The 12,249-nt window shown below is 42.2% G+C and overlaps 1 protein-coding gene across 8 annotated transcripts in view; it reads left to right on the top strand.

The window, feature by feature from the left end:
* Positions 1–12,249, top strand: part of RAI14 (retinoic acid induced 14) — a 136,306-nt gene that overhangs the window by 30,725 nt on the left and 93,332 nt on the right. The gene's annotated exons all lie outside the window — the stretch shown is intronic.

Below are 12,249 nucleotides of genomic sequence, written 5' to 3'. Positions count from 1 at the left end.
TATCAATCAGATTTTTTTCTTTTGGGTCTATTAATATGTTGGGTGACCAACCTTGATAAGATAGGGGATTAACAGAGGCCTGATCAAGTATACTATTTTATAACCATCATTTTGGGATTACTTACATGGATGGGAACTGTCAAGACCTGATCCACACCTTCATAGGAAAGTTTGGAATGATGTCAGCCTATAATTACACATTATAAACCTAAATTTAGGTTACACTGAATGTCTGTATTCAGTGAACATGCAGTTTATGAAACTGAAAATCTGAGGATTCTTGTACTGATTAATTTCCTCTCACCATATATGCCACTTTGAATCTCAAACTGTGGGGCTTAGAATTCTGAGCAGAACTTGAGATTTGTTCCACAAGAACTCAAAATAGTGGCATTTCTATTTTGCAGACATAGAACTTTCTTGATATGACCTAAGATCATATTTTTTTCTGCAGCCACATTCCCCTCTTGATTCCTATCTTTTTTTCTTTTTTCTTTTTTTTTTTATTCTTTTCTACTTTTGCTTGCAAAGCCATTTCTTTCTCTTTGTGTGCTTGTTCTCTTGGATATGAACCCAAGTTCAGGGCACTATATTTATCCCAGTTAAATTTTATATTGTTTGGTAAATCTGTTGCTCTAGTTTTTGCATCATTTTAAATTCTGATCCTTATAACCACACTGAGTTCACACATTCTTCACATAAATCACACATTCTTATAATCACATAATCTGCAAACTTGGTAGACATGCCTCTAATTCATTAAAGTATTGGATAGCTCTGCCTTCAAAGATCCAGATCTATATGGATATATATTTTTTATATATCTATAGAACCAGATCCCAAATAATATGGATTAAGGCATTGTCCTTGTCCATTTGGATGTGTGTGTGTATGTGTGTACACAGATATACACAGTGCTATATATCTGTGTAATAACTATTGACATCCTTCCAAATGGATAATGCCCTAATCCATGTTTTGTGTGTCTGGTTATAGCTGACCTGTCATGTTGTTTCTCAATCCTATTTTCTGTTTTGTCCCAGTTGTGTTTCTTACTGCCTCTGTGGTATTGGGCAAGTTAAGTAATTTCTCTGATCTTTGGCTTTCTTATCTGTAAACCAGGGTGATGCCAGCACCTCCCTTAGCATCATCATGAGGGTTAAGATAAAATCTGGCACATAGTAAATTCCCAATAAATGATTGCTGATAACAATATACCCAGTGCCTGGTATCAGTAGGTGTTCCGTAGTATGTGATGAATAAATAGTCTCAGAAGTTGACTCTCCAGAAGCTGCTAGGACTCGTGTGTGAAACAGATAGAGCTGTGTGAGGCTTGTGTTGTTCAATGCGGTATCAGGAGTGCAAGTGGTAAATGCCACAGGAGTCTCATAGAGGAGGTGAATTTGGGGTTGGGATTCTTGACTATGTAGGATTACCAGAGGAAAGCAGTCTGGTGGGGATGGGGTGCTAACTGAAGAAGGAGATGAATGTGGATGAAGAATGGGAAATAGGGGCCCCTGGATGGCTCAGTGGTTGAGCATCTGCCTTTGGCTCAGGTCATGATCCCAGGACCCGTCCTGGGATCAAGACCTGCATCGGGTTCCCCACAGGAAGCCTGCATCTGCCTCTGCCTGTGTCTCTGCCTCTCTCTGTGTGTCTTTCATGAATAAATAAATAAAATCTTAAAAAGAAAGAATGGGAAATAAAGTCATCTGATACTCAGATGACAGGAGGGATCGATGGCCGTGAAAGCTGGGAGTTGGGGTGGGGCGGGATGGGCAGGTGTGAAACTGAAGGCTGAGACTAAACGAAGGTTGCATTTTGGGGGAAGATTGCATTTTTGGGTAGAAGGATGGTGGAGGTTTTGAGAGACCAACTGGAGAAGAGGGTCAGGGCTGGGGCCAAGGCTGGGGTGGGGGTGCTGCGGGGGCGGGGCGGGATGTGGTGCTTTGTGTGGGTGTCCGCGAGGAGCAGGGAGGAAATCTGGGTTCCTGCTCTCGCGCCAGCGCCACACCCTGTTCTGGGCCTGCCAGCCAGATACAAGTGCCCCGCATCTCCTGAGAGATCTGGTGTGGGCTTAGTGCTGTACTTGCATTTCACGATTCTGTTTGGTGAAAAGAGATGGTGAAGGAAACTTCACAAAAAAAAAAAACCCTACTTGATTTAGAAAAAATGGGGACTGTTTACTTAACATTAAAATCCACTTCCATGTCAGGCATTATCTAAGCAACTTAACCGATTGTGATTTATTCCTCTTTATTAGAGAACAACCATGCTTAGCCTCATTTTAGAGAAAAGACAACCGTGACATCGTAAAGTGCTGCTCGAGCTTGCTAGCCCTGTGTTACCAAAGTTGTACAGCTGGAGTGTTTTAAGCAATCCAGATGCATTGTTTGCACAGTTCTGGGGGATGGACAGCTGAGCTCAAGGTGGGAGGCACGCAGGAGAATCCATTCCGGGCCCCTGTGCACGCCCCTGATGTCTTGCTGGTGTTCCTTGGCTTGCCTGTGCCTTCAGCATCCCGTGGAGTGCTCCCTGTGTGGTTCTCTCTGTCCGCCTGTCCGCCCTTTGTAAGGACAGCAGTCCTGTTGGGTTAGGGGCCCACCTTCCTCCAGAATGACTTCCCCCTAACTACTGATGTCTGCCAGGACCCTGCTTCCAAACAGTTGTGAGGGGTGCCAGTGATTCAGTTCCTAACACCTCTGTCCACATCACAGAGGGGAAAGTAGGAGCCCGGACGTGCTTTGCTGGGGAGGAGGGGGGACGCCGGCCCACAGGAGCCACACCTGCACCTGTGTCTCAGGTTGCTGCCCCTGCTGTGTGCAGGTGTGGCCGCCAGAGATGAAAACCAAACCACGATTCCAGGCAGCCAAGTGAAGGCCTGTGGTTGCATTTCAGATTCTCCTTTACAATTTTCCAGTGGCAACTGACAGGCGATAATCATGGGTAAACTTTGACCAAAACACGTCCCAGTGAAGCCAGCTAGCCAGATGCACGGGATTAGTTTGAAAGCCTTCGGTGCCAGAGATAAGAGCTGGGTGGAGAACGTGGAAAGCGAAGTGGTTAGACCTGTTCTGGTGGGGGGGGGGGGGAGGCGGGGAGGGGAGGACCTCAAATGCAAATTGGACTCTGAGACTTAAGGGATGTTTGTACTGTTTTCTGGTGGGAAAATAGCAAAGGACATGACTCAGACCAGGTTGGTAGTGCTTGGGAAGGTCTGGGGCATAGTTGTCCCGAGTGGTGGCTTGGGCACTGGGACGGGTGTTGGGGCCCGGATGGTGCTCTGCTGATAGTGGGAAGGGGGTGGTTTTGTAAGCTCTGGTGAGCGAGCACTCAGGGAGTTAAGTCCCACCGGAGTGGGAGCCTGGTGCTGTAGATTCCTGCCTTCTCAAGTGTAAAGCCACCTCTGCCCTTCGCCCACGGTGAACCTGTGGATCTGAGTGGCAGGTGGCAGTCAGGGTCATGCTAGGATGAGATCATGGTCCCTGCTTGGTCTGCAGCATGTGACCCGGTTCTAGGTAACCAGGCACTGTGTCGAATGAATGATTAAGAGCAACATGAAAATAAGATACAGTTCATCGTCACTGCTCATGCCTCTGGCCCCACTTCGCTCAGTATTTGCTACTCTCTGCACGTCATGGACCAGAAACAAAAGGGCAGGAGGATTTTTCTGGATGGGTTCCCTCTAGTATGGTCTGAATGTCCTCTCCACTACTTTGGCTGTATTATTTGATGTTAACAAGGATCATCGGAGGACCTGGCTTGCTCTATACGACACATTCGTGTACCTGTTTGGTACCTAAACTATGAAATGATTTTGTAGCCGGAGCTCATTAGCTCCAGTGCTTTGAGAGCCACACTAACGAGACCAGTCATGAGCTTGGGCACAGGCTAATTAGCTAGCCTGTGTTGCACAGGCAGAAATTACCCCAATTTAAACCCAATTTCCTGACTGGCATCTGTGTCTCTTTGGTCACTAGAGAGCTCGAGTATTCTTGAGAACAGGGCTACTTGTTACCAGAAATAAAACAGTGCTTGGGCCCTGGTTATGATGGGGCAGCTATTTCGACTTCATTTAAAAGATGCTGGGATTATTATTCAATTTTATGGGCCAGTGACTCAATTTTGGAGTCACTTTGCTAACATTTGTCAAAAAAGATTCTGGGCAGGCTTACTCCTAGCTTTGAAAGAATTCTTCAGAAAGGGTCAAGTAAGCCCTCGAGACAGACACAGGTCTCCTATTTTGACCCCAAGTAGAATGTAGTGACTGTTCCTTATCTTTGAGTTTCTGGTACTTTCAGGCCCATTGTGAACTCTGCTTACACATTTCACTTTTCTACCACAAACCTGTGTTTTGTAAACGATACCATTGCGTTAGTCCTTGTTACAATTTTTGGCCTGCTGAAGGGAAACTATGTGAAGGAAGTCTTCTAAAATGTTGAGTTGGAAGTATTTTGGTAGTGTTATTTATATTAAGGAAAAAATGGAGAGTAACCCGTATTTTGCAGGAGTAGGCAAATACATTACTTTACATCAATGAAGAGGAATGTCCTAGAGTCTTTAAAAGTGTTAAGCTTAAATTATGTAGCAACTGGGAAAGTGCATATGATAAATTAAGTGGAGAGAGATTTGAGTTACAAAATTATATGACATTATAATTACAACAAAGGAAAAACAAATGCATATGGTACGTATCAACACTTCTACTTAGAGGGATATTGAGGAAATAGAGAAGGGCAAAAATATTTAGCTTTGAGGATATTCACCAGGGCAATGCTTTTACATCTATAAAAACTGGAAATCACTTATGTATTATAATAAAACAACTGGGTGAGTGTATTTTTAGAGTACATAATACAAAGCCATTAAAAAGTTGCAGAAATCTACTAAAGCGGTTTCATATGTTCTTATTAAAGGATAAAAGCAAGTGCTAAACCTATTTGTGATGTTTAAAAATTTTAATGTTTTTCTCTCCCTAGAAAAAGAAATCTGGAGGATATGAACAGGGATAAGAGATCTCCAAGGGCAGATGCAAGTTTTGGGGAGCCTGCAGTTTATATAAAATCTATGACAGTCCTTGTTTTAAAAAAAGTGCCAAGAGATTGTGTGTAAGTGTGTGAGCATATTTCAAGGCCTTGGAAGAACCCATACACGTGAAGGGGTTTCAGTATCAGTAGCTTGGGTAAAAAGGCTCTAGCTCTACGTTTTTGCATCTTCTGAGCTGAAAGTAAGAGGAGGCTACTGCCTGTGGCATCCAGCACATCTCACATCCCAGCAGTGACTCTGTAGGCCCCTAGCATCTAGTCACAAGCCTAGTAAATTGCCCTAACCCAAGAAGGTTCTTAAGAGACTTTGTGGTAGTTCTTTTCATTTAAGTACCTGGATCTTTCCTATAGTTCTGTCGTTCTCCAAGTGTGATGCTGAGACCATCAGCGATCCTGTGGACCTTGTTAGAAATGCACATTCTTAGGTTCACCCTGGATCTACCAACCTAGTTATTCTAGGAGTAGGGCCCAGGGGCAGCCCAGGTGGCTCAGTGGTTTGGCACTACCTTCAGCCCAGGTGTGATCCTGGAGACCGGGGATTGAGTCCCACATCGGGCTCCCTGCATGGAACCTGCTTCTCCCTCTACCTCTCTCTCTCTCTCTCTCTCTCTGTCTCTCATGAATAAATAAATAAAATCTTAAAAAAAAAAAAAATAGGAGTAGGGCCCAGCCAAGCCCTCCCTAGCCCTTGTGGGGAGATTCTGCTGCCAACTGGAGATTAGGTCTAATCTGGCTCTGTACTTATTAACTTCACTATACAGGACAGTCGCCTGGAAAGCTTTTGTAACTGCTTATCACTAGGATCCATCTCTAGGTTCTTTGTCCTATGAGAGAACATTGTATGACCACTTCAAGTGAAGGATTTATAGATTATGACACTTTCAATAAAAACAGAGAGGTGTGTAGGTGCATACTCACAGTGATGTGCTTTGTCTGTTTTCTGACTTCCTGTAGGGAGACAGCATTCAGAATTACTTGACGGCTGGGCTGGGTTTTGTGAACAAAATCCAGAAAGTGTCTTATCCTAAGAGTTCGTTTCATTCATTAGTTAAGCTCAAATTCTGTGTGCCCCACTGTTTTCTATTTAGTAAAAATGGGAATTTTAGAAAAATACCTCCCTCCTAGGGCACTGTGAAGAATAAATAGGACAAAGATACACAAGATACTCCCTTCCAATTCCCAAATACTTTCTGTCCTCAGTTACAGATTTCCTCTATCTAATTTTTAAAGAGATAACATTTCTTCCTTTTCTATATTCCATAAGCTAGAGATCATGAGGAAATTATGTTTATCTTCCTATGGACTGACTGAGTTTGTTTGACTGCCTGACTTCTCTTTCGTGGGAAGTTGGAAACAAATGACTCCTCTGACAGTGGGACACACACACTTGTGCTACCCACTTGTGCTACACACACACTTGTGCTACCTACACATGTGCCTGTTAACCACTTGAAATGTAGCTTGCCTGACTAACAAAGCAAATTTTTAATTTTATTTATTTTAAAGATTGTATTTATTTATTTGACAGAGAGCATAAGCAAGGGGAGCGGCAGGCAGAGAGAGAACCAGGCTCCTCACTGAGCAAGGGAGCCCCATGCGGGGCTGGATCCCAGGACCCTGGGATCATGACCTGAGTGGAAGGCAGACACTTAATGTACTGAGCCACCCAGGAGCCCCCAATTTTATTTATTTTAATAAATTTAAGTTTTAGAGTACTCAATTCAGATATTGGAAAACTTGTGGGTTTTCTTTGATATTGGAAAACTTAATTATGATTGGCACAACTGGAGTATGTGAATTTGGTTTGAGTGTAAATTTCATGAACTGTAAATGCATGTCAAGTATTTCTGATAAAAATGTAGCAATGGAATTGAGATGTACTTCCTATGAATGTGCAAGATTTTGATGGCGTGGCATGAAAAAAAGAATGTAAACTATTCTGTTAATAGCTTTCACGTTGATTTCATGCTGAAATGATAGTACTTTGGTTTTACTGGGTTCTATCGAATGTGGCTAATTTCATCTGTTTTACTTTTTAAAAATGTGGCTATCAAAAAATATAAAATGTGGCTAACATTCTGTTTCTGTTGGAGAGCACTGTATTAGACCCTGACAAGAAAACAGAAAATTGACTCACACCTGTAAGGCTGGAAGTGAACTGAGACTGGTCATCTAAGTTATTGCTTTGCCTCAGCACTACTGGGTCCTTGTCTTCATGCTGACCAGCCCGTGTAGAGCCTGCCCTGTGCACCAGTCCATATAGCCACTTTCCTTTGTTTCTTGCGATGTGTGCAAACAACCTCTGTATTTAAATAAGTGATATCCTACCATTTGCCATCTGAACTTAAGGGGAGTTTGAACTGTAGCTGCTGGTTGAACAACACTCATTTCAATATGGAGCATCTCAATGACATGCATTTTTTTAATGTTGTGATTCTGGCCTTTGTGTGTTTTTTTTCTGCTTAAGTGTTCTTGTAGCAGAGGAATGTCATTGTTCTGTTCCACTGTTTTTCTCTGTCCATACAAGGGAGTTACCATTCTTGGAACTCAGATTTATAACCACTTCCTTATTTTTGTTATGCCTCCTAATATACTTAAAAACGGGACTTGACCTTCACATAATTCATACTTTTCCTTGAAATGTTAAATTGCCCACTTCAGCAGCCTTGGTTTTATGGGACCCATGGAATGTATATATCTTCCCATATTAAAAGTTACTCATTAAACTGGACACAATGAGATTTCTGATAAAGTAAACATAAATACAATGTCACTTAAGGATTTTTTTTCTGCCTTTATAGGACTTTGCCCATATTTGATGGGCCGTTACTCAAAATATCTCTGGCTGAGTAATGGGTTTGAGGCTGGTATTTAGACACTATGTTGACATTTTAAAGATGATACTTGAGGCATGGAGTTCTAGATTCATGGAAGGAATTTTTCATTTCAGAATATCGTTGCGTTGGTGTTGGGCCTATTGTCCATGATGCTGTATCACAGAGTACTGTTAAGCTCTTTATTCCTGATCCGTGTCGTGTACTCTTGCTGGCTCCTTTTATATCAGGAGTGTTTTTCTCAGCTTGAAAGGCCAGGTTATCTGTGCCATCTTACAGGCGCAGAGGTTAATGCTTGTGTCCCTCTGGATCTGCCACATGTGGTTCTTTGACCTTGAACTCTGTGCTGTGGATTGCATTTCGTGAGAACTATCCTGTTTTCACTCCAGGAAAACTTCTCATCTTTTTAACAAGAGGCAGTAACTCAATCAGGACCTCCAGCTTTCACCACCCCCCATCCATTACAGCGTATTAAGACATGATAAATATGTAAAACATGAGGCCAGAGAGGCAAAGAGGCTGGCTCAACGTCTTATGATTTCTTCCGGATGGCGTCAAGACTTGGCAGGCGGTTCTGTGGCCACGTTTACTGATCTTTGCTCTGCCAAGACATGTGTGAGGCTCCTGCAAATCAGTGTCCTTCCCTGGGTTTCCACATGGGTAAAATAAGATGCTCTCCAAAGTCTCATTAAGCTTTAAAGTTCTGTATTTCCTGTCCAGGTCTCTTTCTAACCCCCTCTGCTCCCATCTGTCTCTGTGTCCACTGGTAATTGCTTCTGTAATGGAGTCCGAAAGCAGTATATTTATTTTTACTGGAGTTGTGCAAAGTCCCACGGGCATCTGGAAAAAAGAATACACTTCTTAATTGGAGTCTGTTCAAGGCTCCCTTGGTACCTAGTCAAAGTGTAGCCTTCCTCTTGCCCATGACATTTCTTGTAATCTCTACTGATGAAGGACAAACAGGGAGGAAAGAACGTGATCCTATTGTATATAGTGGTTCTAATGACCTTCTCTGAAATATGCAGGTCTTTTTTTAAGTTTCCTTAAGCCCAAAGCAGAGCTGTAGTAGACAGGAAATCTCTGTCTCTGACCTTCTGTCCAAGGGGAAAAATCAGAGCTTTGAACAAATGTCAAGAGAAGAGAGATTGAGGTAGAGGCAGGAAGAGAGAAAGAGAAAGGAAGGAAGCAAAAGGCCCTTGATGTCTTTTTTGTCTACTGTATTGACGAATTTGTTTGGTTTCTGAAGTGGAGAAAGGAAAAGTTAGCTTGTCACGAAATTAGGTGGTATAAAAAAAGCTGCCTTTTGAGTTTTACCTACATATAATTGAAGATATAATTTATTATTTTTATTTTTTAAAAACTTGATTTATTTATTCATGAGAGACACAGAAGAGAGGCATAGGTAGGGGGAGAAACAGGCTCCCTGCAGGGAACCTGATGTGGGACTTGATCCCAAGACCTGGGATCACACCCTGAGCAGAAGGCAGACGCTCAACCTCAACCGCTGAACCACCCAGGTGTCCCAAAGATGTAATTTAATATATTCTTTAGAACCATATTTAAAGTGATGAAATGGCTAAGAAAGAAATGCCAGTGTTTTTAAGAAGTCTGCAGAGTTCTGACCATATAATCATGTCAGCTGTTGAACATCAAGTAATTATCTTGCCCTTTTTACCAAAACAGAAAAACTTGTCTGAAATTTATTTAGAACGTATTCATTGGTAGTGGGTATCTTTGGGTGCAGCTGTTTGGATTTTTCACCAAGTTACGATAGTGAAAATATCAGTAGCTGTTTTTGTGTTTGTTTTTTTTTTTTAAACAAGATTTTACATTCTGTTAAAACTATGGAGGGGTAAGATTGAATATAAATGACTGTTATGCCACAGATAAAACTAGATGCCTGAGAGCCTGTGTGGAGTCATTTATAAAGTTAAAACATTCCCCATCAAATAGTGATGGAACAATTAGTCATATAGAAATTTGATTTCTAAAGTCAGCTTTCAAAGTCAATGGCTACTTAATGTCAGTTTCACAGACGATGGGTTTCCCTAGTATTTCTGAGTTAGAGGGTTAGCCCTCCCCTCTATTGTTTGCTTAAAAAACAAAAAACAGAACAAAAAAAAGACTTTTACCAATATAGTCTTGGGCGGTTGTTCTTAAGTCCCTTTGCGTGTTAAAATTACCTGGGGAGTTAAAAAAACAAAAACAAAATGAAACCCCGTTACTGCTCTTCATCGCACCCAGCCCCAAACCAACTGAATCCAAGGTCTGAGTATTTTTAAGGCTCCTTTGAAGACTGTCCTGAGCAGAAGGTGTTTAGAACCACCAATCTTGGATAACAAGCAGTCATGTAGTAAGGAAGCAGTATTGATACTCCTGATCTGGGAGACATCAGAATACCAACCGCCCCATTGATAATAAGTGGAGGACCCTGGGTTTCAGACCATCTTTGAGAAAGTAAATGCACATTTAAAGCCTGTGCTAAAATTATTTTCAAGTGGTCTTGCATTTGCAGTTCTTTTGTTCTGCATGCAGAGTTGTGTAGGCAAATAACTTCAGTCTTAAACCAGGGATATCAAATTTGACCTTGGCAAGGAAAGGCATCCCCACTAACCAACTTCTGGAGGCTAGAAGTCTGAAATCAAGATGTGGGCAGGGCTGTGTTCCCTCTGAAACCTGTTTTCCTCAAGTTCTCCTGGCTTCTGGTAGTGAGCAGCGATCTCAGCAGTCTGTTGTGTAGACGCCTCACTCCAGTCCTCCATCTACCTGTGCCTGTCTTTGTCCAGATTTTCCTTTTAAGGACACCAGTCATTAGAATAACACCTACCCTACTCACCTTGTTTTAACTTCCCCTGCAAAGACCCTACTTCCATATAAGATCACTTTCTGAGGTCTTGGAGTTTAGGACTTCTCATCTTTTTTGGAGAACATAATTCAAAATATAACACCAGTTGGTGAAAAAGAATCTCCCTTTAATATGTTTCATCTTTAATTCATGACCTCCTGAGGGTTTAATTCTTCACTCATAAACATCAAAAAATAAGTTTGGAATCTCCCATGGAAAGGTCATGCCAGATATAAGCAAGTTTCTGATATAATTAAGCCCTCCCCCAACCACCGATTTTCTCAGCATTAGCCTGGGTGAGAAAAAAAATGAAATCAAAATCCCTTACAGTCCTAGAGTTGATCCATCACATTTGTCCTTAGATCCCCCTGGGTTTCAGAGCTGGTAGGATGGTTGGAATACAATAACTAACATGTCCTCAGCACCTTTGTTTGGAGGAAAGACATCGCAATGGACAGCAAAATAGTACAACACAGTTGGCTTCTAAATGTTACCAAGGGCACTGTACCTTTCATCTATAGCTTTAAACTTTAATCCTCAGAGAGAAACCCTTCTACCCACAGGCTAAAGGCCTTCAGCCAACCTCAGGCAGCCCTGTTGGAATGCTCCCTGATGTACCATGGGGTACGGTATGTCTAAGGAGCCTGAGAGACCCTATTATTTCTCAAACTCTTGTCCTAGTTGGTAAAATAAGGTGAAAAAATTAGAAAACAGTCATCCTAAAGCTTTTGTAAGGAAATGGGCTGATTTTACATGAGCAGATTTATTCATGTGACAGACAGCACTGGCTCATTAAAGCACTTGGTTGCTTGATTCTTGATTGCTTTTGTAATTCCTTTATGGTGAGGCACCCTTGGTCTCTTCCCATGGGGTAGGCCCTCTGATAGAAGTTGCCTCAGTATGAGAAAGAACTTCCCTGTCTCTTGCTGCTCAAGGATGGACGGACTGTCTCCAAGGCCCCAAGGCTCAGGAATTTGCTGAGACTGCCAAATTGGCTGGAAGATTAGATTTCATTGTTTCCCATACCTGCTTGATGATAAAAATCACCTAGAGTGCTTGCTAAAAACAGAGATCCCCAAATCCTCTCCCTGGAGATTCTGGTTCAGTAGGTCTGGGTGGAGCCTGGGAATCCATATTTCAATGAGGATCTCCTCTCCCACCCCTTCACCACCCATCCCCTGTGAGTGATTCTTATCAGTGAGTGGGCTTGAGAAACACGGGGCTAAATGACTTCTGATTAGCATTTGAAGGTAGTAGGATTGAACATCTTTTCCCTTATGGCAGAGATTTCTAGTAGACTATCCGATATCTTGTCTCCTGTTCCTTCTTAGTAATAGAATTCCATTTTAAAAAAAAGGAGATGCAGCCATGCTCAGCTAAAAGACCGTATTTCTCAAACTTCTTTGAACTGGTTTTGGCTGTGTCACTGGGTCCTGGTCAATGAGAATGACATGGAGGACTGGAGAATGGCTCTAGAAAGGGATCTTACCACACTGCTGAAAGCTACACATTTTTTTTTTTTTTT

Source organism: Vulpes vulpes, chromosome 4 (assembly GCF_048418805.1).
Source record: "Vulpes vulpes isolate BD-2025 chromosome 4, VulVul3, whole genome shotgun sequence".
In the NCBI taxonomy this organism is placed as follows: Eukaryota; Metazoa; Chordata; class Mammalia; order Carnivora; family Canidae; genus Vulpes; species Vulpes vulpes.
This window is presented reverse-complemented; position numbering and strand designations above follow the sequence as displayed.